Source organism: Lactuca saligna, chromosome 2, assembly GCF_052625555.1.
Source record: "Lactuca saligna cultivar CGN05327 chromosome 2, ASM5262555v1, whole genome shotgun sequence".
Classification (NCBI taxonomy): Eukaryota; Viridiplantae; Streptophyta; class Magnoliopsida; order Asterales; family Asteraceae; genus Lactuca; species Lactuca saligna.
This window is the reverse complement of record NC_136418.1, coordinates 150,605,123-150,630,133: the sequence shown is the minus strand read 5'-3', so window position 1 is coordinate 150,630,133 and position 25,011 is coordinate 150,605,123. Positions and strand designations below refer to the sequence as shown.

Sequence of the window (25,011 nt, the reverse complement as noted above, 5' to 3'; positions counted from 1 at the left end):
AGTCCTCTTTATTATTGAATTTAGTTGATTTTTATTTGCTTAGCTCTTAGTTTCTTCGTTTAAGTTTTAGTTAATTGTTTAAGTTTCTAGTCTTGTAAAACTAGAGAAAACCCCCTTTTTGTTATTTGTTTTATTTAGATAATATTAGCATTTATTTTAATTGTTTACCGTTCCCTGTGTTCGATACCCTACTTGCTTGAACTATATTACTAATTGATAGGTACACTGCCTTTTGTGTGTTTATTTTGTGTCTAAGTTAGTAGGATTAAAACTAGTTGGTTTTACACACATCAATGATGATGATGATGATGACGATGATGATCAGTAGTGGTTTGTTGGAAAAACAAGTAGTGTTTTGGTAGGCTGTATGTTTCATCAGGGAATGGGAGATGGAGATGACCAGGATGGTTAACATCTTCATAATTTTTAATGGTTTTGCCAAAACCCGAGCCTCATAAATTGGGAATTAGCTACATACTATATATATATATATATATATATATATATATATATATATATATATATATATATATATATATATATAAGGAAAGGAATTGTAAAAGTAAAAATGATTTAATTAGCGACAGTTGGAGGGGGCATTCTTACGTAATCTAGATGGGCATAGTAGAGACATTTATCGCATTTGTAAATCTAAAGATCATCCTTACCTACAAAATCACCACCACATACTCTGCATCTGGGAAAATGTTTAGCTTTTTGATCTTTCAAGGGGAAGGAATATGAAATGGTGAGGCAATGGATATGATAAATAGAATGATTTGGTGTTCTTTCTTGGATGAACAAATTTTTTGGTAGGAAAGCACATTCACTGTGTATTGTGAAGTTAGTACAAATGGTACATTGAAAGAAGATCCCTTCATGTCTTTTCCCACAAGCCTTGCAGCAACACAAAATGGGTTCAGTGATTGTACACATGAGCGAGTAAGGGTGGCATGGATGATGGATCACATTTTTTCCTACTTCCACAGCACACTTGAGATCAATGTGGAAATCACATATAACACATTGGTATAATAGTTCTCTAGGCTTGTTATTTCTCTTACAAAAATTGCATACCCAACGATATGAATCTGCAAGTGAATATGGAAGTCGTAGCAGGTGAAGAGTATGTGATGGGTGTGATGGGTGTTCTAACCTTGATGGGAGCTCACCACAGAATTTGTGATGTGAGAAATAATTACATGATGTTGATGATGATGATGATGAATCTCCAATAGCCATAATACATTTGTAGTAGTACCTGTGGTACATATGGATTTCTTCCCTACACGTCCAACATGTGACACCTCCAATGCCCACTTTTTTGTAATCGGATAACCACCCTCATCTTCTTCTTCATCCTCCTCTTCTTCTTCATATTGTAGCTACAAATCAATGAGCTTTGGTGGATGTGAGTGTTCACGTACCTTCATGCTAATCATATGTCTCTTTATCATAATGATCATGTTATATCTTATTTATAGAAAAGAAAGAACATATACGTGTGCCAAATTCACAAAACTTAGCGGGACTCATTTTTATTTTATCTATGTTTTTTTATCTTTTGCTTTTTCTAATTTGTTATTCCAGAGAAGAAATCAAATCGGTGAGATTTTTCAAAACTGGTTTCTCATAGTACGTAAGGAATAAGTCCCAATTTTAGATTAATCTAGATCTGGTTTCATGTTTTGTTCCTTTTTAGTTTAATACGTACGTAAGGAATAAACTAAAGTATATCTTTAGTACCACCTCTCCTCTCTAATAAGTAAGGAATAATTTAAGTCCCAATTTTAAGTTGTGCATTAGTAATTAGTCTTGTTTTATTAATTGGTATGGAGATGGTTAGAGTTGATTCATATATCATAATTAAATGCGTTTAAAACAAACCAAAGCCAAGCGGTGGAGTTGCCTGTTTTTTATGAGGTTAATCTAATTTAGAAGGTAGAATATATAATAATACGATTATGCAAAAAAGTAACTTGTTTGAGTGTGTGTATGTGTGTGTGTGTGTGTATATATATATATATATATATATATATATATATATATATATATATATATATATATAGCTATGTTCAATTTTTTCTCACATCTATTGTGTGCTATAATGCACCAATAAAAATTTAGTGAAAATTAAATTATTATTCAATCAAATGGATATATATTAAATGATTCCCATAATTATATGTATATTAAATGATATCCAAAATTATAATACATTTTTTATGGAAACTAGTGAAGTTCGTCATTAATATCAGCAATAATATTCTTTCAGAATGAATTCACATCTAGTTTTTAATGTATGAGTTCATATTTTGTTTCATGACCCTACTCACTCAAAATACAACAAAGTTGTCTGGAACATGTAGAACGCGAGTGTATTCTAGTAGAATGAGAGTTTATTCTAGAAGAATGAGAATATATTTTAGTAGAATGAGAGTGTATTCTAGTAGAATACACTAAATACACCCTCGTTTTTCATATTCCATGCAACTTTGTTGTATTTTAAGTAAGTGAGTCTATAAATAAAACATGAACCCATACATGAAAACCTATATGTGAATTCATTTTGAAAGAATGTTGTTGCTGACATTAATGACGAATTTAATTAGTTTCCATAAGAAAGAGAATTGTAATTATGAATATCATTTAATATACATACAATTATGAAAATCATTTAATATCTATATTTATTTAATTAAATAATTATTTAATTTAACTACATTTCTATTGGTGCAATCTAGTACACAATAAATATAAGAAATACATGAACCTATCTCTCTCTCTCTCTCTCTCTCTCTATATATATATATATATATATATATATATATATATATATATATATATATATATGAATAAAACATGATAACATTTTTTTCAAGTTAAATCCTAGAAAATTAGGAACAAAGGTTTATTGTGTTGTATTGTATTTTTGACAGGATTGAGCTAAATAGCCGTGAAGTCAACAAACACCTTGCACACTTCATTTGCAATCAATCAAGATTATTTGGAGCAACTAAATAAAATGAAGTTGTTTCTGTTTTAAAGTGGTCATTTTGCAATCAACTGAAAGTTAGTTTTCAAATGTGAAGGTTTTTTCGGGAAATAATGTTGATGGCTTTTCTGAAACTTGTTTTTGTTTAAAACCAGAAAATTAATACTAACCCTTCTACAAGGGCCAAATAGGAAAGAAAATGCGAAGTCTTTTTAAAAAAAGTAAAACTTGAGGTTTAATCCGGAAAAAAACCTATTATATATATATTGGGTATCACTTATATGTTTAACATTTTACTAATGTTTATTTTTATATTTCATAATTTTTTCAAATTTCTATAGAAAACGCTTTCTGTACTTTCATAAACAACCAAGTAATTTTATTCAAATATTTAGTGCAAATGTTTCAGTATGTTAAAAAAATGTAGAATTCGATTTCAATGACCAAGTACTTAGGGAGGAACTCAAAAGGTTATAACATGTTACTTTCAAATAAGCAGTTAAAACATTCTACTTACATTATACCTTTAATTTTTTTTTTTTTTTTCCAATTTATAGCCCTGAAATTTCTTTGTAATCAAGTGTCGCTGCTTTAATCAACCGAAGAAATATCAAAAAAATGAATCGGTGGTCTCAGGTTTATGTTCTTGAGAGAAATAAATATTTATATATACACAATTTCTCATTTGCCTTTTAGCTTTTCGTTCGGTTATGGTGATGAAATCATATGAACATTATTAAGATTGCCAACAAATCATACACTAAACATTTACCTTGCACACAATCAATAATCAACATTATTATGATCAACTAAAGAAAAGGAAGTTGTTTCTTTTTTAAGATGGCCATTTGCAATTTGCAATCAAATGAAGGCTAATTTTAAGATTACCATTTGCAATTAGATACATTATATGCATTCAAAGAAAAGAAAGACGTTTCTGTTAAAACATTAAAACCGTGATTCTTCTTGAGTGGCTTCAAGCTTGGCACTCCGTACTAGTGTACGCTAGTGTATACGTAAACCAAATCTTCACCTTTGTGGGCTTCAATTTGAAGCTTCATGGGTTGAATTTTTTAGGTTGCGATTTGTTTTCTTTGAGTGGCTGAAGACAGGAGTCAACTTTCTATAGGTTTATGGTTTCACAAAAATCAAGTTGGAGATAGAATCAGACTTTCTTCAATCACGCTATTATAGTCAAAATTGCTATAGTTATCGAAATTGTGAATGTTTATGTTTTTCAATGTAGGTAAGATCTTTGGAGATGGATGTGAAATTGTTAAACATCGGACCATTCTGTTATCAATTTGTGTAGATTTATCTAATGGAAGCCATATCCACTAAAGGGTCGGTGTGTGACTTAGATAATTTGATAAAGTATGTACATATAAAGGAAAAAATAACTTATTTACTTGGTATTATTCATTCGAAATCAATAAACTTACGATTTCTAAAATTATAATTAGTTTTTATTAAAAAAATCTTATACATTGGTTATTTTGATTAATAGGTAATACTAAAAACCGATAACTCTGATACATTTGAAAAGTAAAGTTAAATAAGAATCGATCGATTTTAGGAATAACTCAAAGTATGAATGAATATTCTTGATTGAAATTTCCCATTTTTATTAATAAAGAAAATCATGCAGCTAATTGAGTGAACTCACCAGTCACCAATAGTCTTTACATGAACAACTCCCACCCTCAAAACAATGAAATCTACTCGAATCCCTAACAACAATTTTCCTACTTTCAATTTTAGAGATGTATTGAATAGCAGTATGACAATCAACACAAGTCCTCAAATTCTTAAACACTTTTATCATTGTTCCTGGTGGAGTAACAAGAATCGCAAATGCAATAGCCAATTTCTCACTATGATACGATAAATTTTCCTCCTTTTGTTCCTCTTCTACATCATGAAGCACATGATCTATCTTAGGAACATATCCTTCTTCCCTCATCTTCTTCTGCAACTCCCCTAACAACCCATGAATCTCCTTCAATCTTGGATTTGATGTATCTCCCATCAAAAAAGTATACACCTTTCTCTTAATTTCAGTCCAACTTCTTCCAGGTTTCTTCACAACCCGATTTACATCCATCATCTTTCTAATTTCTGCAACTTCACCCCATTTTCCAGCAGCAGCATAGATGTTGGAGAGTGTGACATAAGTGGCTGCATTTTCAGGCTCTATTTTGAACAATACTTTTGCTGCTTGTTTAGCCAAATCAAGATTCCCATGAATCCCACATCCAGCAAGAACAGAACCCCATAAAAACTTATCCGGTTTCATGGGCATTTTCTTGATTATCTCTTCAGCTTCTATAAACCTCCCAGATCGACTAAGCAAATCAACAACACAAGCATAATGATCAATGGTATAATCCAACCCATGTTTTTGTTTTATGGAATTAAAGTATTCAACCCCTTTATCAACCAAACCTGAATGCGTACAAGCCGAAAGAACCCCAACAAAGGTGATGTGATCAGGTTTAATTCCAGTATCAAGTAATGAATCGAATAGCTTCAAAGCTTCTTGAGGTTTCCCATTTTGGGCATACCCGTTGATCAAAGAAGTCCATGAAGCTAAATCTGGTTTTGGTATCCACTTAAAGACCTTATCTGCAACCTCCATGTTCCCACATTTGCAGTACATATGAACAAGGGCACTTGCTGTAAAAGAAGATTGGTTAAACCCAATGCGTGTCATATACCCATGTATTTGTTTGCCTAAACTTTCTGTGTTATGATGTGCACAAGCATCTAATATCCCTGCAAATGTGAATTCGTTATGAAGAGGAACCCTTGTTCCCTTTTCCCATGTTTGAAATACAGATCAATCATTGATGTCCATGTAACTACGTCTTTATCTGAAGTTTTGTCAAATATGTGTCTAGCTTCATCCAAACTCCCACAATTCCCATACATATCTGATAAAGCACTCTAAACAGCTGCATCAGAATCTATACCTGTACGCATAATATGACCATGGATTTCCTTTCCAATGATTAAGCTTTGAGTTGCTGAAGAAGCTGATAGCGCACTACAAACTGTGAACTTGTTGAGCTTAACATTATAGTCTTTTAGCATTGTTCTACACAACTGTAATGCATCATTGGGAAGATCATGGTGGACGTATCCTGAAATTATTGCAGTCCAAGAAAAATTGTCTCTTTCAGGCATTTCATCGAACAGGTTAGGAGCATCTTTTAGCCGTCCAGCTTTTGCATACCCTGATACCATAGTATTCCAAGAACACACATCCTTCTCTTGCATTTCGTCGAACACTATTCGTGCATCCACAAGACTACCACATTTACAGTAGCAGTCTATAATTTGATTTAAACTCGATGCCCTCGGGAAAAAACCGGATCTTTTTATGTGGGTGTGGACTCTTTTGGTGGCTTCGACGGCTTTCTGTTGAAGACAAAGCTTAAGAAGATTAGAATACACTAATGGAGAAGGACGTTGCATATGATCAAGTACTTGAATTGCTTCTGTTAAACGGTCTCGTTCGCATAGATTAATTATAGCTTCTTCATGTTTGTTTTCTCGGCATAGTCTTTTTACGAGATTATCTTCACTGTTTTGGGATTTGAAGAAAGTTTTTTCAAGATTAGGAGTTTTCAAAAAGGTTTCAGAAGAAGTGGATATAGGTCGTTCACTACAGCCAATGAAAGCTTGAAAATGGCCTCTCGTCAATCTCATGATTTCGTATTGAAACGTCGGTCAAACCGATGGTGTGTAGACCGGAGAAGAAAGACCCTGTAGGCTGCACTCTCGACAACGTTTTGCCAACTGCATGACACATTGACACGTGTAGGATTTTAAGCAAACCGACCTAAACAAAAAGCAACCACTCGCCCCACTCTTGCCTCACATTTTCAATTTTCAATTTCAAACAAATAGCATTCTCTCTCCGTCACCGAGATCTGAAATCTACGATCCGCCGTCATCCATGGCTCTCCGACTTGTATACGTTGTGGCGTTCATCTCTGTATCATGCGCTTTCTTCATGATCCTCCACCTTCTCCTCCAGCCTGTCTTCTATTTCACCACCACATGCATACAACCTCCAAGTTTCATTTGATGTCTGAATGTATGCCACCGCAAGCCGCCGCACTTTTATTCGCCGGCGGTAAATCATACTCTGCTTTTTTCCAAATTTAGGTTAAGAGATTAATGATAGTCTGTTGCGTATCGTTACGTTTTTTTTTTATTGAGTTTGATACCTCTAAATCTACAACTTTTTTTTTTTTTTTTTAATTTATTTATTGAGTTTGATACCTCTAGATCTACGTATTTTGTATGAATTCAATTTCATTGTGTATTGAGTTTGATACCTTTAGATCTACAGTTCAGTTTCATTGTGCATGTATGCCTGTATGGATGTTTCCGGCTCGTTTGGAGCCAATCGCGATGATTTTGACATATCATTATAATTGTATCAAATGATAGCTTCATATAACATGAATTATTCTATTCAAACCCGACACTATTGGACTCTAGTTTTGGCTTATTTCACTATTCCTCCAACATTTTTGGGGGATTTTAGTTCATTCTTCATACGGATCATATAACTTGTGCTATGCATACCAACTTCTGCATTGTTTGTTTGTAACAAATCAAAATCTATTTGCTTTTATGATATTTTTTGAATAATCAGATATATCGCTTTATAATGTTAAATTAGTGGAATTATGTTAATGCGACAGAATGTAATCACAATAAATACTAAGTTTGTGAAATAAATAGACGAATATGATTTTTGATGCAGTAATCTTATGTTACGTTTTGGTAAAAAAAAATTGATGTCAAACTATCCTACTCATAACCTCTTATTTTGTAATTATAATAGAAATTTTATGAATAATCGTGCATTTCTTCCGTTTCTATATTTCATTTCATATAGGAAGTATCTAATTCTTATTTGATTTGATGATGTCAATAAATGAACTCAAGTACAATGAATATCTATCAAATTAGTTTTTAATATTTCCTCCTTTTCAAAAAAATGAAAAATTATATTGTTTAATGATGGCAATAACTAAACTCAACCACAATGGATATATAATTATACATCTAACTTATTTAATGGATTTGGTAGAAATCATTAATTTTTTTAATATCATCTACTTAAATTATATATGTATTTTGGTATGGCTCAATCTTTTTTTTTTTTTTTAAATTAAATATCCTTCCATAATTTCCTTCTATTTATCTTCCTATTCACGTTAAATATTGACATATAGATTAGAATATTATTAACATGTAATAATTTCAAATGAGTAGGAGAATGGTAACAAGAAATTATAGGAAGATTTTTTTTAGAAATTAAATATCCTTTTATATTTTTTTTCCTATTCATCTTTTACCTAAGTCAAATGTTAATATATATCACATTTAATGAAATTAATAATATTTTAATTCAATTTTCACCATTTAATATAATAGTATTGTTGCAAACAAAAAAAATGATAAATTGTATTAATTTTCTTTTGAATTAATCACATGATTGTGGAATATATATATATATATATATATATATATATATATATATATATATATATATATATATATATATATATATATATATATATATATATTAAGCAGATGATATTAAAAAAAAAATAATGACTTCCACCAAATCCGTTAAATAACTATTAAATGCTAACTTGATATATATCTATTGTACTTGAGTTCATTTAGTGACATCATTAAACCATATAAGTCATAGATACTTTCCGTTTGAAACGGAGTAAATGTCCGGTTATTCATAAATTTTCTATTATAGTTACCAAAATGTAACATAAAATTACTACATCCAAAATCATAAACATCTACTAATTTCACAAACTTAATATTTATTGTGATTAGGTCGGTTATGGTTAAACCTGTAGGCTTCACTCAACTCAAACACGACCTGAATTTTGGACGGTGGGTTGTCTCATCATCGCATGAACAAACTGAACAAGACTTGTGCAGACTATAGCCTACTACATAGGCCAGCCCATTGGGCCGAACAGCGACCTAAACATTTTGATTAAGTTTTGGTGTTTTACTCTAATTAAATGATCTTTAAGTATTCTAAATGTTTATAACATCATAGCAAAAAATTTGAAGTTTATAGGTTTATATATTAGCCATAGTTAACTTTACTTAATGTTTGGGAATTATGTTGTAATTCAAAGACATTAAAAGTTATAATTAATATCTATTAATTGTGATATTTTATTATTTTATATTCGTAACTAAAGAGACCTGTGACCATCGTTTTATGTTCTCATGTTCTAACAAATGCTTTGGGACTTTTAAAATTTAAATACATGTCGTATAAGATATATATGGACAATTGTTTGTGGTTTTGAAGTCTTGCTAACATTCTATATTGTTGGGATGATATATGTAACACCCCGTTTATTGAATAAATAAATAAACAAATTAATGAACGAATAGTAGCCCTAAAATCAATAATTATATAGCAAGGGTTGGTCTCGAGGAGTTAATTGTCACAATTTTAGAACTTAAGGTTAAATGTGTAAGTTTCGGGATTTATTTTGTAAAGATTTTCAGAAGACAGGGGGTGGTTTGTATCATTTAGACCTAATATGAAAGGATTTATGGAAGCAGGGGCTAAAGTGTAAATTTTGGACCTAAATTGAAAAGGATTTGTAGAGGGAGGGGCTGCTTGGTAAAATTCGGACATAATTTGTAAATGATTTCAAGAGGCAGGGTTTAAATGGTAAGTTATTGATCTATTTTGAAAGAAAAGGGAAAAGGAGGGGCTATTGTTGTCATTATGGGGTGATGTTTCATGGGAGTCGGATATCTAACCCTCCCGAAACCCTAACCCTAAACCAAACATGGACTTATGGTTATGTATTAGAACCTAATTATTAATTGGGTGTGGTTTTCATGTTGACAGTTCGGGAATATGTCATCCAGCAGCTAGGGTTTTGCCCGCATGACTTCAGCAGTGCGAGATGAGTTATCCTCACTATACTAAGAGCTCAAAGGCACCAATACCGGCCCATTAGATTTGATATCCTAGTAGTTAATGATATGTTGAGTATGGGATAGTGATACATGCTATTTTGCTATGCCAGTTTGGTAGATCTGTAGGATTACCTATGTTATTGTTTGATTATATATATGTGCAATTAGTTGTATATGTAGACATGTTGTGTGGGTTCGGTTGATGTTGCACTGCTTTGTGCGGTGACCAACAAACCCTGGAGTATGTCATATATGAGCTGAGGGTCGGGAGAGCAAACCAGACTCATACTGAGGACTCATTAGCATACCAGATATGAGATGAGGACCAAGTGGTATGCCAGACTCGTACTGAGGGCTTAAGGGTCTTGGAGCATTCCAGTTGCGAGATGAGGGCTAAGAGAGCATGCCAGACTCATACTAAGGGTTGATCAATTATATTTCGGTCTTAGGTCTGAAGAGGGCAAGCTAGTCATAAGTTGTGGGCTCGAAAGCAAACCAGACTTATGTTGTGGGCTCGGAGGCAAACCAGATGTGAGCTGTGGGCCCGAAAGGCAAGTCGGACTCACACTATGGGCCCATGGGTAATAAAGTCTGTAGAGTTGTGGACCCATTACATGTTGTTATTTTGTGTATTATTTATTATGTATCAGTATTTTGAGGGAACTCACTAAACTTTGGGTTTACAGTTTCAATTTTGGTTTCAGGTGCTTCATATAATCGCGGGAAGGCGAAGACGTGATCGTACAACTCTTCACATTTTTATGATTTTGATTTCTAGGATACTCTGACATGAAACTATTTTGAAAACACTTTGTAATTATTAATGATTTTTAATTTGTTGAAAAAGTTTTAAATTGGCTTGAATTTTATGAATGTTACAATATAACTGTATTCTTAAGTTGAACATAATTAAAAACAACACCAATGCAAAGCTTTTTATATCGTTGGGATGATATGAACTTATTTTAAACTTAAACGATTTGTTGACTTGTGCACTCAAGAAACTATGTATTTGCTAATTAGAAAGTTTTTTAGTATTTTTTTTCCTTATTTCACATAAGAGCAACACCATTGAAAAATGTTTTTTAGATTATTAATAGAGAAAAGGTTAAAAAATGATCAATGAACTATTATGTTTGTCTATTTTTCGTCACTCCCATTTTTAGGTAATGGATTTTTCAAAATCGTATATTTTAGTCGCTTAATGGTTTGTAAATTATCCATTTTTAGATAATAAGCCTTTTAAGACTGTTTTATTTTAATCACGTAATTAGATAATAGTTATAACCTGTTAAAATGATTGAAATTAGATGATTTTGAAAAGTTCATTAATTAGAAATAAACAAAACTTATTTGTATGGATAATAGAAGATGATTTTAGAAAAAATTATTACCTGAAAATGAAAAAAATAGATTTAAATAAAAAAAATTATTGGTCATTGTTAACCTCTTTTTCATTATTAATATTAGATTATAACTTGAACTATTTTTTTTTTTACCATGGTAAGAGATATGTTATTGAGTTCTATGGCTTTTTATCAACCTATGTATTTGATGAGTTCTATGGCTTTGTTTTTACTAATTACCTCATTTAAATATTTTATTTGAGAAAAAATTACAAAAATAATCATTTTTGATAATTAATTTGTAGAACAAAAAACAAACAAACAAGATTATAATTTTAGTCACTAAAATTGCATATGGATCAGGACCATCTATAATTTTACTTTGTGACTTGTGAATGTACAAGCTTTTAAAGCGTGGAGTACATTGAGGGTTTTACGTATGTAGATTATGAGTTTTTGGGTATAAAAACAAAAATTTCACCCACGTTCACAAAATGAATTGCAGTCCATCTGCAATTTAATCTACATATAACCTAACATCTGTAACATTTAGGATGATTAACTTTGAAATTCACTAAAGAACATATGAAGAAAGAGAATTTCTAGTATTTTATTAACGTCAAATTTGCCTTTACATAACTTGCTACTCTTTTTATACGTAACTCAAACAAGAAACTAACTTAAATGGTGTGGCTTTCAATCTCCCAACTAAATAATTGGTCGTTGGTGTATCTCACATTTGTGCGATAAAGTCTTTTATATATATATATATATATATATATATATATATATATATATATATATATATATATATATATATATATATATATATATATATATATATATATATATATATATATATATATATATATATATATATATATTAGTCTTCTATCTCTATATAAGGACTCTTTTGGAAAGATAATTTTGGACTCTACAAATATCTTTTATTTCTTACGATTTATGTTAGTATTCATGTGATTTGATCAAGAACTTAGGTTGGGATCTTAATGGAAGCATTAAACCATTGACGTATCCATAAAATTACAAATAATACAATTACGAGGCTTAATAACTAATTAGAATGAACTAAATGTTATCAACTTCATATTCATTGATAAAGTGAGAGTCTCAATATGCCTCAAAAGCTTATGGAATACATCATTGTGAGCAATATGAATAACATAGTGATATAGGAAGAGTCGGAAGAACCCCATGTCAGCTCAAAGACAATGAATCCAAACGAATTGTAGAGTTGTATCAACTAGAGCAAGCTACTCATCTTCAATACTCAAGCCACTTGTAAGAGATTGTTTGTCACTTCTCCGGGATATAAGAGAATCCCCCCAAAATAAACAATTACCAATGGTAGATCTTTTAGGGTTTAGGCTTTAGGTTATCATCCAAATCCAAGTCTGTATGGAAGAAGGAGAGATGAGTTAGACTAAAAATGAAGCCAATGGAACATAGAAACCTTGATGTAATGAAAAAGACCTGAGGATGCTAACATAATAATCAAAGCAAGGGGTGGTCGTAACCGGCTATCCATGTGAATGACACATGTCAGGTCAGGGTGTGATTATGAGATAAAGTAGTTAACTAACTAACTGTGAGATAAAGTAATTAACTAATTAACTGATGGTAATGAGTAGTATCACAATGATCGCTTAAATAGCCCCATACATATTATTCTTGGCATAAATAGACCTAGGAAAAATTAGAGAGAACTTCAAGTGCGAGAAAATAATGCAATTTCCTAGGTTTTTCATTTTTAAAAAAATAAAAGTTGAGCAAATCAAGATCACTTATATAGTCCCATACATTGCTCCTGAGTTTATTTATTGGTAAAGAGCTGAGAACTATATATTGTATTGATCAAACGTATTAGGGTTACATTGACATCTATATATAATACTAACAATTACATATTAGTACCCTTTAGTCTATATTATTGTAATTATGTCTAATACGCCCCACAAGCTAAGGACAGGGAACGACCTTCAACTAGGATCAAAGAGATACAAATCTTAGAGTTGGCAGCGGCTTTGTGAAGATATCAACTATTTGATCATGCGTTGATATGTGTTGAACTCGTAGTTCTCCTTTAGTTACCTTTTCTCTAACAAAGTGAAAATCAACCTCCACATGTTTCATATGAGCATAAAAGACCAGATTAGCAGAAAGGTAGGTTGCGCTTCGATTGTCACACCACAAGACGGGAGCTGAGGGACTATTAACACTAAGTTCATGTAGAAGAGCTTGAATCCAGGTAAGCTCAGCAACTGTGTCAGCTAGGGATTTATATTCAGATTCTGTGGAAGATGTAGAAACAGTATGTTGTTTTCATCCAGTCCAAGAGACAAGGTTGGAACCAAGATATATAGAAAATCCCCCGTGGACCGACAGTCATCTGAGTCACCAACCCAATCAGCATTCGAAAAAGCAGTCAGATTGTCAGTTCCCTACCACTGAGAGTCAGTAAAATCCTATAATTGTGTGTTAGAGGTTTGGCAAATTAACATGCTATAAGCAACAATGCCATGAAGATAGTAAAGAATACTCTTAACCACTGACCAATGATTATCGATTGGAGCATGCATGAACCGACACAATTTGTTTACTGCAGATGTGATATCGAGCATCGACAATGTAACATATTGAAGGGCTCCGACGATGTGGTGATACCGTACAGGGTCAGAGTAGAGAGGATTATCATAAGTCGCCAAGGGAATGGAGGTAGTCATCGGATATGGAGTTGGTTTTGACTCTAACAGACCAACTTTTTGTAGTAGTTTCAGAACGTATTTACGTTGAGAGAGGATGATGTCAGAACCCCTGGGAAAAATTTTAATGCCTAAAAATATGAGAGATTGCTGAGGTCTTTAATGGAAAATGTGGCACTGAGTTGTGTAATAATTTTGTTGATGACACCATTGTTGTTACCTGTGATGATGATATCATCAACATAAATTGACATGTCAATATTGTTGGGGTGTGGGAGTAAATGAACAAAGAGGGAACAATTTTGGAGCCTTTGAATCTGAGAAGGTGAAGAACTTGTGTAATTCATTGAAACCAAGCTTTAGGAGCCTGATTAAGACCATATACCAATTTGTGAAGCAGGCATAGATGGTTCGGATGATATGCGTCAATGAAGCCTAGTGGTTGCTTCCTGTACACAGTTTCAGTGAGTGTTCCATGCATGAAGGCATTCTGAACATCAAGCTATCTAAGGGACCATTTTTGGGTAATGGCAAGAGAGAGTACCACTCAAATGCTATAGATTTGACCATAAGGCTGAAAGTCTCATGATAATCTATGCCCGGTTGTTGGAAAAAACCTTTTGCAACAAATCTTGCTTTGTAGCGAGTAACATATCCATCCTTGTCTCACTTTAACCTGTAAACCCACTTGCAATAAAAATGTTAGTATTGGGTACCGGAGGTACCAGTGACCAGGTGTTGTTTTATTTGTAATGTGGAGTACTCTTCTTCCATGGCTTTACGCCATTCAGGAGATTTATTGGCAATAGAGAAGGATGTTGGCTCAATAATGGAGGTGGTGGCATGATGAGAACTTGGTTGAATTGGAACCTTTTTTTTTCGGGTTTAGGCAAGGTGGGAGGGACAAGTGTGGGGTGTAGGTGTTGATATAGGTTTAGTTATGGGTGTAGGTGATGGTGAGGGTGAAGGTAGCGATAGTTGGGAGATAGGGATCGTGGATGGATGGGGTGAACTCAAGGGTTGGGTGTTGGATGGGTAAGGTTTAATATGATTCTTTGCAAGAGGAAAAGAATATTCATCAAAGCGTGCATGGCGAGCTATGTAAATCCGATCGAAAGATAAGTCAAGGCATCTGTAGCCATGAAAAAATGGGCTATAGCCAAGAAAGAGACAGGGAGTAGAGCGAAAATCCATTTTGTGAGGATTATAGGGCTGTAGGTAAGGAAAGCACAAACAACCTGTAACATCCCGTTTAAAATAAGTTAATTAAATAATAAACTTGGAACCTGAGAAGCAATTTGTATTATTATTATTATTATTATTATTATATGTTATTATAGCCCAAAATCAAATAACAATTAGTTGGGAGTTGGTTTTGGGAAACTAAATGACAAGATTTGAATCTCTACGGGTTAAAGTGCTACTTTGGGACTCAATTTGTAAAGATTTTCATAAGGCAAGGGGTGTTTGGTATTATTTGGACTAAAGAGTATGTTTTGGACCTAAGATGAGAAGATTTTGTAGAGGAAGGGCTGGTTGATAACATTTCGGACTTGAATTGTAAATTTTTTTCTGAAGGAGGGGTTAAATGGTAAATATTGGATTTATTTTGAAAGAACTATGGGAAGGGACATTTTGGTCATTATGGGATACATTCGTTTGGGGCTCGGGGTATTTAACTATGCTATTCCTGTCACCCTCAAACCCTAACCTTAAACACATCCACCCGCCACCACCTTATAACCCCTTCGTCTCCGGTACCTTCGTCACCCAACTCCACCTTGTTCCGATCAGCGAGCTGCCTCAAGCGACCACAGGAAGGTCGCCTTCTTCTCTTTCTCTTTCTCCAGCTGCTTTGTTGAGATCAATCACCGCCGGTAGCACCGTTGTGTCGCTATTCTGCCACCAAAACTCCATCGGGATGCACTGTCGCCCTTCCTATCGTGGCCGCTCGACTAGGAACCGAAAGAAGCCGCCGCTGACATCGATCATATTTGCTTTTGTCGTGGCAGATGAGGAAGATCGTCAGTCGGATTTCGAGAATGAGGAGGGGCTAGCCATTGACGCCGTTAGCTGATGTTGTTGCCGGCTGTTTCACTCACCGCAATCGCCGCCTACCACAGGAAGGTATGGGTTCGCTTTTTGAGCAAGACACAAGTGTAAGGCTATTTGGATTTTGTGATGGTCATTTATATTGTACTGTTTGGCCATAGTTTAGTGAAAATCCGCTGCCACCATATACCACCACCAGCCACCACAAAGGTGGTTATGTGTGTGTGTGCGTGTATTTTGGGACTTGATTGGGACACACACACGAGAATTATTTTATAAACTTAAAATGTTAATTAATAATCATTTGCAATTAATCTAAGGCAATATTGGAATTAATGAAATAAGTCCTTAATGGGTTAAGTAGGGACACTTAACCCTAATCATCATTTCATGAAAGAAACCCACATTTGGGCCATTAGAATGGAATTGTGAATTACACCCAATCACACCATATGATATATCTAGTAGAGTAATGGACTTAATGGATTAAGTCCTTAATGGTTTAAGTGAGAAAGACTTAACCTTAATCGTCATTTCATGTGAAAATTCTATTTCACTTGGGCCTTGAGTTGGGCCTTTCCCTTGGGCTTTGGTAATTGAATTATTAAAAGGCCATCCAAGAATAATCATATGGACTAGAATATGTTGATGGGCTTAGGGTAAGGCCCATATGAGAGTGTGGGCCCAATTTGGAAAATTGGGTTGTGGATGGGCCATAGGTTTGGGCTTTAGTGATTATATGATATTGGGCCATTGGAAATCCCAAATGTTTGGACTAGACTAAGTAGTTGGGCCTTTGATTATGACCATGTAAAGTTTTGGGCCTAATTACGAAAATTGGGCCATATGTTGGGCTTTGATTCCTAGTTTGACTTTTGGGTCTTTGGATTGGGCCTTGGGCATAAATCAAGCCAAGATGGGGGTAATGTAGCTTGTTACTCCAAGTATTTGTGGTTTTGTGTTGGGACCTAATTATTAATTGGGTGATGTTTTGATATTGATAGTTTGGAAATCTGTCTTCCAGCAGATGGGATTGTGTCTATGGGACTTCAGCATTTTGAGGTGAATTATCCTCATTATATAATTAGGGTCTAAGGCACCAAGGCCGGCCCTTATGGATTGTATTTGGTTATGGTATGATATGTTTATTGATTACATCCTGGTAGTTGGGATAGTGATATGCTTATGCTTAGTGACCTGGTTTGGTCAGTGTCATGGTTATAGGATGATGTTATGCTAGTGATCGGTAGGGTCTGTATCAAGATTTTTGGGATGTTGTTATGATTAGTGATCTGTTAGATCGATTTGACTGTTATATGATATGAGCTAGCGTATGATATTATGTGCACTGTTTGTTTTATTGGGGATTGGGTTGAGGCGGTCCTGCTTTGTGTTGTAGGCCAACATACCCGACGAGCGGTCTGGATAGGCTGTAGGCCTTGCGAGGCAGTCCAGATAGGCGGTAGGCCTTACGAGGCAGTCCAGTCAGGCTGAAGGCTTAGTATGCATGTTGTTCTGTATTTTTTATATGATATGGTTATATTTGTATGGCGTTGGTATTTTGGGGAAGGCAAAGGCATGATCGTGCACCTCCTCATATTTTCATGAATTGATTTTGGGTTTAATCTGATGCTTAAACTATTTTGAAAACAAATTGTACTAACTTAATGGTTTTAAATGTTTTAAAAAGTTATAAATTGGCTTGAATTTTATGGGTGTTACATGTTGGTATAAGAGCCTTGGTTTGAGTGAATTGGAGGAACACTCGTGTGAATCTAGTCTCAAATCAAGGAAAGATTTTCAAAATAAATTTAAACGGTTTTCAAAATAAGTAAAAGATGATGCGAAGTGTACAATCAGCCGGAGCCAGTAAGTAGACCCCAAAATATCATGCAATTATTTGATTATGCGATATGTTAGAACAACATGCTAGTACTAGGCTAGGGATCTTCAAGAATTGCATAATAGAATTGCCTGATTACATGATGTCTGCTAGCCTAGGGTTTTCCTTATATGAGATTGACATCATTACTGTAGTTGCTTATGTATGCATCACGCCTGTATATAATTAAAATCTTATAGCCTGGGAATGTTTGATTTGGCCTTATGTTCTGTTCTTATTGATTAGGGCTTAGGGTAGGATTGGATATTCGAAAGTCTATAGGGTCCAGCGTTATGTATGGCTAGCATACATTAGTGCTACAGGGTTGGTGGGAATTTCATGGATAGGTGGGTTGTGTAAGGATGGTAGGCTGATTACGAGATATTTAGCATTCCTCTAGGAGTGAGGATCGATCGCTCGCTATGTTTATGTATATTGTTAGGGTGTTGTGGTGATACCTGACACAAATATGGCAGGTGTGGAAGGTAGTATGGGCCCGTACTACTGAAAGAACAGGACCTATACGCGTATCAAGGAAGTCACAAACTTTAGGGTTTAGTTGGGAGTTGGTTCTCTATCATTATATGGATTATCAGAGATCTTTCTGGTGTATCACCAGAATGGTGGTTATGAGACGTCTTGAGACCAGATCCGGGTTAGGATCGGGAGCTGGCAACCATGATAGGCCATCATTTTCAGAGGATCGTATCAGTGAGATCATCCTAGAGTAGGTGATCGAGATTGTCCGGGGATAGTAAGACTTCCATGGTTGAGTATTTCAATGAGCGCTATGCAGCTATTGCCGAGACGGTTGTCGTGGCAGCTATAATAGTTGTAACAACGACAGGGGGAGGAGTTGGCCGAGCTTTCTAGTATTGGGACTTGTTACTGGGAAATATTTTGATGAGCAGAGGGATGCAGTTACTTGGGATCAAGAAGATGTTATGTACTTGTTACATTCCACGGGTTAAGCGAGAGAGTATAACACATGTGTTTCTAGATTTGAGGCTTCAGAAGTTTTGCTTGAGGCTAGAATGTGAGCTGCGGAGACTCCAAAAGGAGTAATGATTATGTTCAGCTGGTGTTATGCAGCTGGAATTAGAATGGTTAAATGATATGATTGGAATGTTGTTTTCTAGGGCAAGGAATGTGCCTTTTCATTTTACGAGCTCGAAGGATTGAGCAAGCTTGTGACCCAAGGATCGGGTTGTATTCTAGCTCGGGGTTAGTTGGTTTCTGGGATTGGCAACAATAGTTTAGCGCTGGTAAGCACGGGTGGGTCGATGTGGCATAGGTATTTTGGAGGTCCAGTTCACATTGGATCTCTTATATCGGGTGGTAAGGATTGATTGTACGATCTATTGCACTTTGGGATTGTAGCTCGGTTTAGGGCAGAGATTGTTTCAAATATTGTAGTTCATCTACGAATGATCGAGCTGGTGAGTGAGTCAGGGTGCGAGACACTGAATGATATGATTTCTAGAGATGAGAGCGTGAGATTTGTTGGAGCATTTTGGGAAGAAGGGTATTATATGGGAGGTCTGTGGACAGGGTCCCACAGGATGGTTATTCAACATTGTCAGGATTCAGTGGTTTTAGTAACTGTTATTTACTGGCGGGGGAAAGCGCCAAGGGAAGTAGCTCGTTGTTGAGACATTAGTTAGAGCATCTATTTTTGGACTTCAAGATTTGGGAGTGGGATCATTCGAGATTTAGGGACTGTTGGTTTCCAGGGGATTCAGGAATTGTTCATTTGGTTATTAGAAGTGTGTGATCATTTGGGGTTGGCTAGTAAAGGAGTACTAATTGGAAAGGTCTTGTTGTCATCAAATCGATCGTTGGAAAGTAAGAAGGACTGGGAATTCTCAAATTTTCATGTATTGTGAAGACTTAGTTGAATTTAAGTGGGGGAGAATCATTCCGGAATGCAGAAGTGAGATCTGTTTTGAAACTGGATAAGTTTCGATTTGTTTTCAGGAAGGAAGACAACCCTAGTGGCTGCTTGGTTTGATTGTTGTGTGAGTTGGGAGTTTGGTAAAACTCCCCAGCATGTGAATCGCATCTTCTCAGCGCTTGATAGTAGAACTTACGGAAATCAGGTGGGAATTCTAGCCATGAATTGAGTTCAGTGGTGTGTTAGGTCGAGCGTGTGTTTGACTAGTATGGAAAGTTTTGTAAGACTGCGGAGGTAGCCGTAGCATTGACTAGCGATCAGTTAGTATGGAAGTGTCGTAAGACTGTGTGGGTAGCCATAACATTCACTAGCGATTAGTTAGTATGGAAAGTGTTGTAAGACTGCGAGGGTAGTTGTAGCATTCAGTAGCGATCAGTTAGTATGGAAGTGTTGTAAGACTGTGGGGGTAGCCGTAGGATTCACTAGCGATCAGTTAGTATGGAAAGTCTTGTAAGGCTGCGGGGGTAGCCATAGCATTCACTAGCGATCAGTTAGTTTGGGAAGTGTTGTAAGACTACGGGGGTAGTCGTAGCATTCACTAGCGATCAGGTAGTATGGAAAGTGTTGTAAGACTGCGGGGGTAGTCGTATCATTCACAAGGTTAGCAAATAGTTCTAGAGTGATGTAAGTCTGTGGGTGTAGCTACATCATTCGCTAGGTTGGTAGATAGTATGAGCGTGTTACTAGGACGCGGAAGGGACAGTAGTAACCACCAGCTCAGGTGTAGCAGTGAGGATATGAAAATCTACGGATTGGTTTATGGGTTTCCCCAGAGGGATTAGACCTGGTTAAGCCAGTGATAAGACCGTAGGAACGTCACTAGAGTTATGAGATCAAGGAAGCAATTGATTGCTTAAGATTGCTTGTGATATAAGGCTACCATTGGTCAGGTCACAATCATTTTTAGCCGTGGATTTGGTAACGACCGGATTCGATGCATGGATCCGATCGGTTGGATAAGGAGGTTGTTAGAGTCGCAGTGGCATGATAACTAGTGGCAACTAATTCCAGGGAAGGATTTCGTTCGGAAGTCGTGTGAGGCAACTATGTGGGAGTCCTTTAGCTCCACGACCAAGTCGGAACCCGGTATGTTATATGATTAGTGAATGAATTGAGACCAGGGAGGTCTTAGTAGATCTTGGAAAGCCACCATGTGGCAGCATACTACTTCAGGCAAATCAGTGTTCAGACAGTTTCCGTTAGGGCTGTAAACGAACTGAACGTTCGGCGAACCGTTCGTGAATTGTTCGGCGGGAAGTTTGTTTATGTTCGTTTATTTAATAAATGAACGAACATGAACAAAAATTATCGTTCGTTTAGTTAAATGAACGAACATGAACAATGGTCTCGTTCGTTCATTTATGTTCGTGCACGTTCGTTTATGATGTTCGTTTACGTTCGTTTATGTTCGTTCGTTTAAGTTTATTTATATTCATCTATATTCAATTATTTTTTATTATATTGCTATATTATATGTTCGTTTATGTTCATATATGTTCAATTGTGTTTTTTTATGTTTGTTCGTTTATGTTCGTTTAGCATGTTCGCGAACATAAATGAATGAACATGAACAAGAAAATCTCGTTCGTTTATTCGTTCGTGTTCGTTTGTTGTTCGGCTAACTTAAACGAACGAACATGAACAAGACCTTGTTCGTGTTCGTTTGGTTCGTTTACAGCCCTAGTTTCCGTGTTTAGGGCGGTATTGACAAATTGGGTCTTCAGGTGTATGAAAAGTATCTAGATAATGGAACCCCCATCTTTCAGAAGTTGAATAGTTAGATGAGATACAAGCAGATTGGGCTCAACAATAATGATTTGGTATGATCAGTCTTCCCGGGAGCCAGACCATCCCGAGACTACAAATTTCAAATTGTGTAATGTGATCATAATACGAGGAATTCATCTATTTTCGGGTCTTAAAACCCTGTTAGGGTTAGTTTGTTTGCCTTGGGAAGGCTGAGGTTATGCACGAGATTGTGACCACGTAGTTCAAGACTGTTTGGCGTGTAAGGAATGATAAGAAGCGATTTCGAGAACGAAATCAAATTTAAGTAGGGGAGAGTTGTAACATCCTGATTAAAATAAGCTAATTAAATAATAAACTTGGAACCTGAGAAGCAATTATTATTATTATTATATGTTATTATAGCCCAAAATCAAATACCAATTAGCTGGGAGTTGGTTTCGGGAAACCAAATGACAATATTTGAATCTCTAGGGGTTAAAGTGTAACTTTGGGAGTCAATTTGTAAAGATTTTCATAAGGCAAGGGGTGTTTGGTATTATTTGGACTTAATATGTAAGGATTTATGGAAGCAGGGACTAAAGAGTAAGTTCTGGACCTAAGATGAGAAGATTTTGTAGAGGAAGGGCTGATTGGTAACATTTTGGACTTGAATTGTGAGGATTTTCTGAAGGAGGGGTTAAATGGTAAATATTGGATTTATTTTAAAAGTATGGGAAGGAGGGGCCATTTTGATCATTATGGGATACATTTATTTGGGGCTCGGGGTATATAACTGTGCTATTCCCATCACCCTCAAACCCTAACCTTAAACACGTCCAGCGGCCATCACCTTATACCCCGTTCATCTCCGACACCATCGTCACCCAACTACACCTTGTTCTGATCAGTGAATGGACTGAAGTGACCATAGGAAGTTCGCCGTTGTGTCACTATTCTGCCATCAAAACACCATCGGGATGCGCCGTTGCCCTTCCTATCGTGGCCGCTGGACCAGGAACCAAAAGAAGTCGCCGCTGCCATCGATTGTCGCTACTTTTGTTGTGGCTGATGAGGAAGATCGACAGTGGGACGTCGAGAGTGAGGAGGATCTAGCCATTACCGCCATTAGTTGATACTGTTGTTGGTTGTTTCACTTACCACATCGCCGCCCACCACAGGAGGGTATGGGTTCGCTTTTCGAGCAAGACTTAAGTGTAAGGCTCTTCAGCTTTTGTGCTGGTCGTGTATGGTGTACTGTTTGGACGGAGTTCACAAAAAAGTCGTTGCCACCACCGTGAGGTGGTGGCTGCCGCCATATACCACCACCGGCCACCACAAGGGTGGTTGTGTGTGTACGTGTAATTTATTGTTGCATGTGTGTAGCTTTGTGTGTGTGTAATTGATATTGCATTGTAAAACTGTAATAGAGTAGGAATAATGAAAAGAAAAGCTCAAACCACCACCGACCGCCGTGTTAGCCCCAATGAAACCGTAATGGGCCTAATGAAGCCCAATTGACCTAAAAGTCCAACCAGTTGACTAATAGGCTAGTATTGGGTTGGAAACCCTAAAAAGGGTTTGGAAAACCCTAATGCCATGAAACCCTAATTTTGGGACTTAATCGGGACACACACGAGAATTATTTTATAAACTTAAAATGTTAATTAATAATCATTTGAAATTAACCTAAAGCAATATTGGAATTAATGAATTAAGTCCTTAATGGGTTAAGTAGTGGCACTTAACCCTAATCATCATTTCATGAAAGAAACCCACATTTGGGCCATTAGAATGGAATTGTGAATTACACCCAATCACACCTTATGATTTATCTAGTAGAGTAATGGACTAAATGGATTAAGTCCTTAATGGGTTAAGTGAGGAACACTTAACCCTAATCGTCATTTCATGTGAAAACCCTATTTCACTTGGGCCTTGAGTTGGGCCTTTCCTTTGGGCTTTGGTAATTGGATTATTAATGGGTCATCCAAGAATAATCATATGGACTAGAATATGTTGATCAACTTAGGGTAAGGTCCATATGAGAGTGTGGGCCCAATTTGGAAAATTGGGTTGTGGATGGGCCATAGGTTTTGGCTTTAGTGATTATATGATATTGGGCCATTGGAAATGCCAAATGTTTGGACTAGACTAAGTAGTTGGGCCTTTGATTATGACCATGTAAAGATTTGGGCCCAAATGGGAAAATTGGGCCATATGTTGGGCTTTGATTCCTAGTTTGACTTTTGGTTCTTTGGATTGGGCCTTATGCTTGAATCAAGCCAAGATGGGGTAATGTAGCCTCTTACTCCAAGAATTTGTGGTTATGTGTTGGGAACCAATTATTAATTGGGTGATGTTTTGATATTGATAGTTCGGGAATCTGACATCCAACAGTTGGGAGTGTGACTACGGGACTTTAGTATTTTGAGGTGAGTTATCCTCACTATATCAATAGGGTCTAAGGCACCAAGGCTGACCCTTATGGATTGTATCTGGTTATGGCATGATATGTTTATTGATTACTTCCTGGTAGTTGGGATGGTGATATGTTTATGCTTAGTGACCTGGTTAGGTCAATGTCCTGGTTATAGGATGATGTTATGCTAGTGACCGGTAAGGTATGTATCTCGATTTTTGGGATGTTGCTATGATTAGTGATCTATTAGATCGATTTGACTGTAACATGATATGAGCTAGCGTATGATATTATGTTCACATTTTTGTTTGATTGGGGGTTGGGTTGAGGCGGTCCTTCTTTGTGATGTAGGCCAACATACCCGACGAGCGGTCCGGATAGATTGTAGGCCCTGTGAGGTGGTCCAGTCATGCCGAAGGCTCGGGAGCGATACATATAGGTTGTAGGCCCTGTGAGGCGGTCCGGTCAGGCTGAAGGCTCAGTATACATGTTGTTCTGTATTTGTTATATGATATGGTTATATTTGTATGACGTTAGTATTTTGGGGAACTCACTAAGCTTCGGGCTTAGAGTTATTGATTATGTTTTTGGTACTTCTGATGATCGTGGGAAGGCGAATGCATGATCGTGCACCTCCTCATATTTTCATGAATTGATTATGGGGATACTCTGATGCTTAAACTATTTTAAAAACAAATTGTACTAGTGTAATGGTTTTTAATGTTTTAAAAAGTTTTAAATTGGCTTGAATTTTATGGATGTTACACAACCAAAGACTCGAAGGATCGAGTAATAAGGTGGGCGTTTAACAACATGTTGGAATGGAGACTCGTTGTGGGAGGTGAGGGAAGGCATCCGATTGATGAGGTAAACGGTTGTTTCAAAGGAAAAATGCCAAAAGCGTTGAGGAATG

General features: G+C 35.9%; 1 pseudogene; it reads right to left on the bottom strand.

Annotated features, from left to right (window-relative positions):
* Nucleotides 1-4,596: 4,596 nt before the first annotated feature.
* On the bottom strand, nucleotides 4,597-7,173 carry LOC145032065 (pentatricopeptide repeat-containing protein At4g37170 pseudogene; annotated as a pseudogene).
* Nucleotides 7,174-25,011: the final 17,838 nt, after the last annotated feature.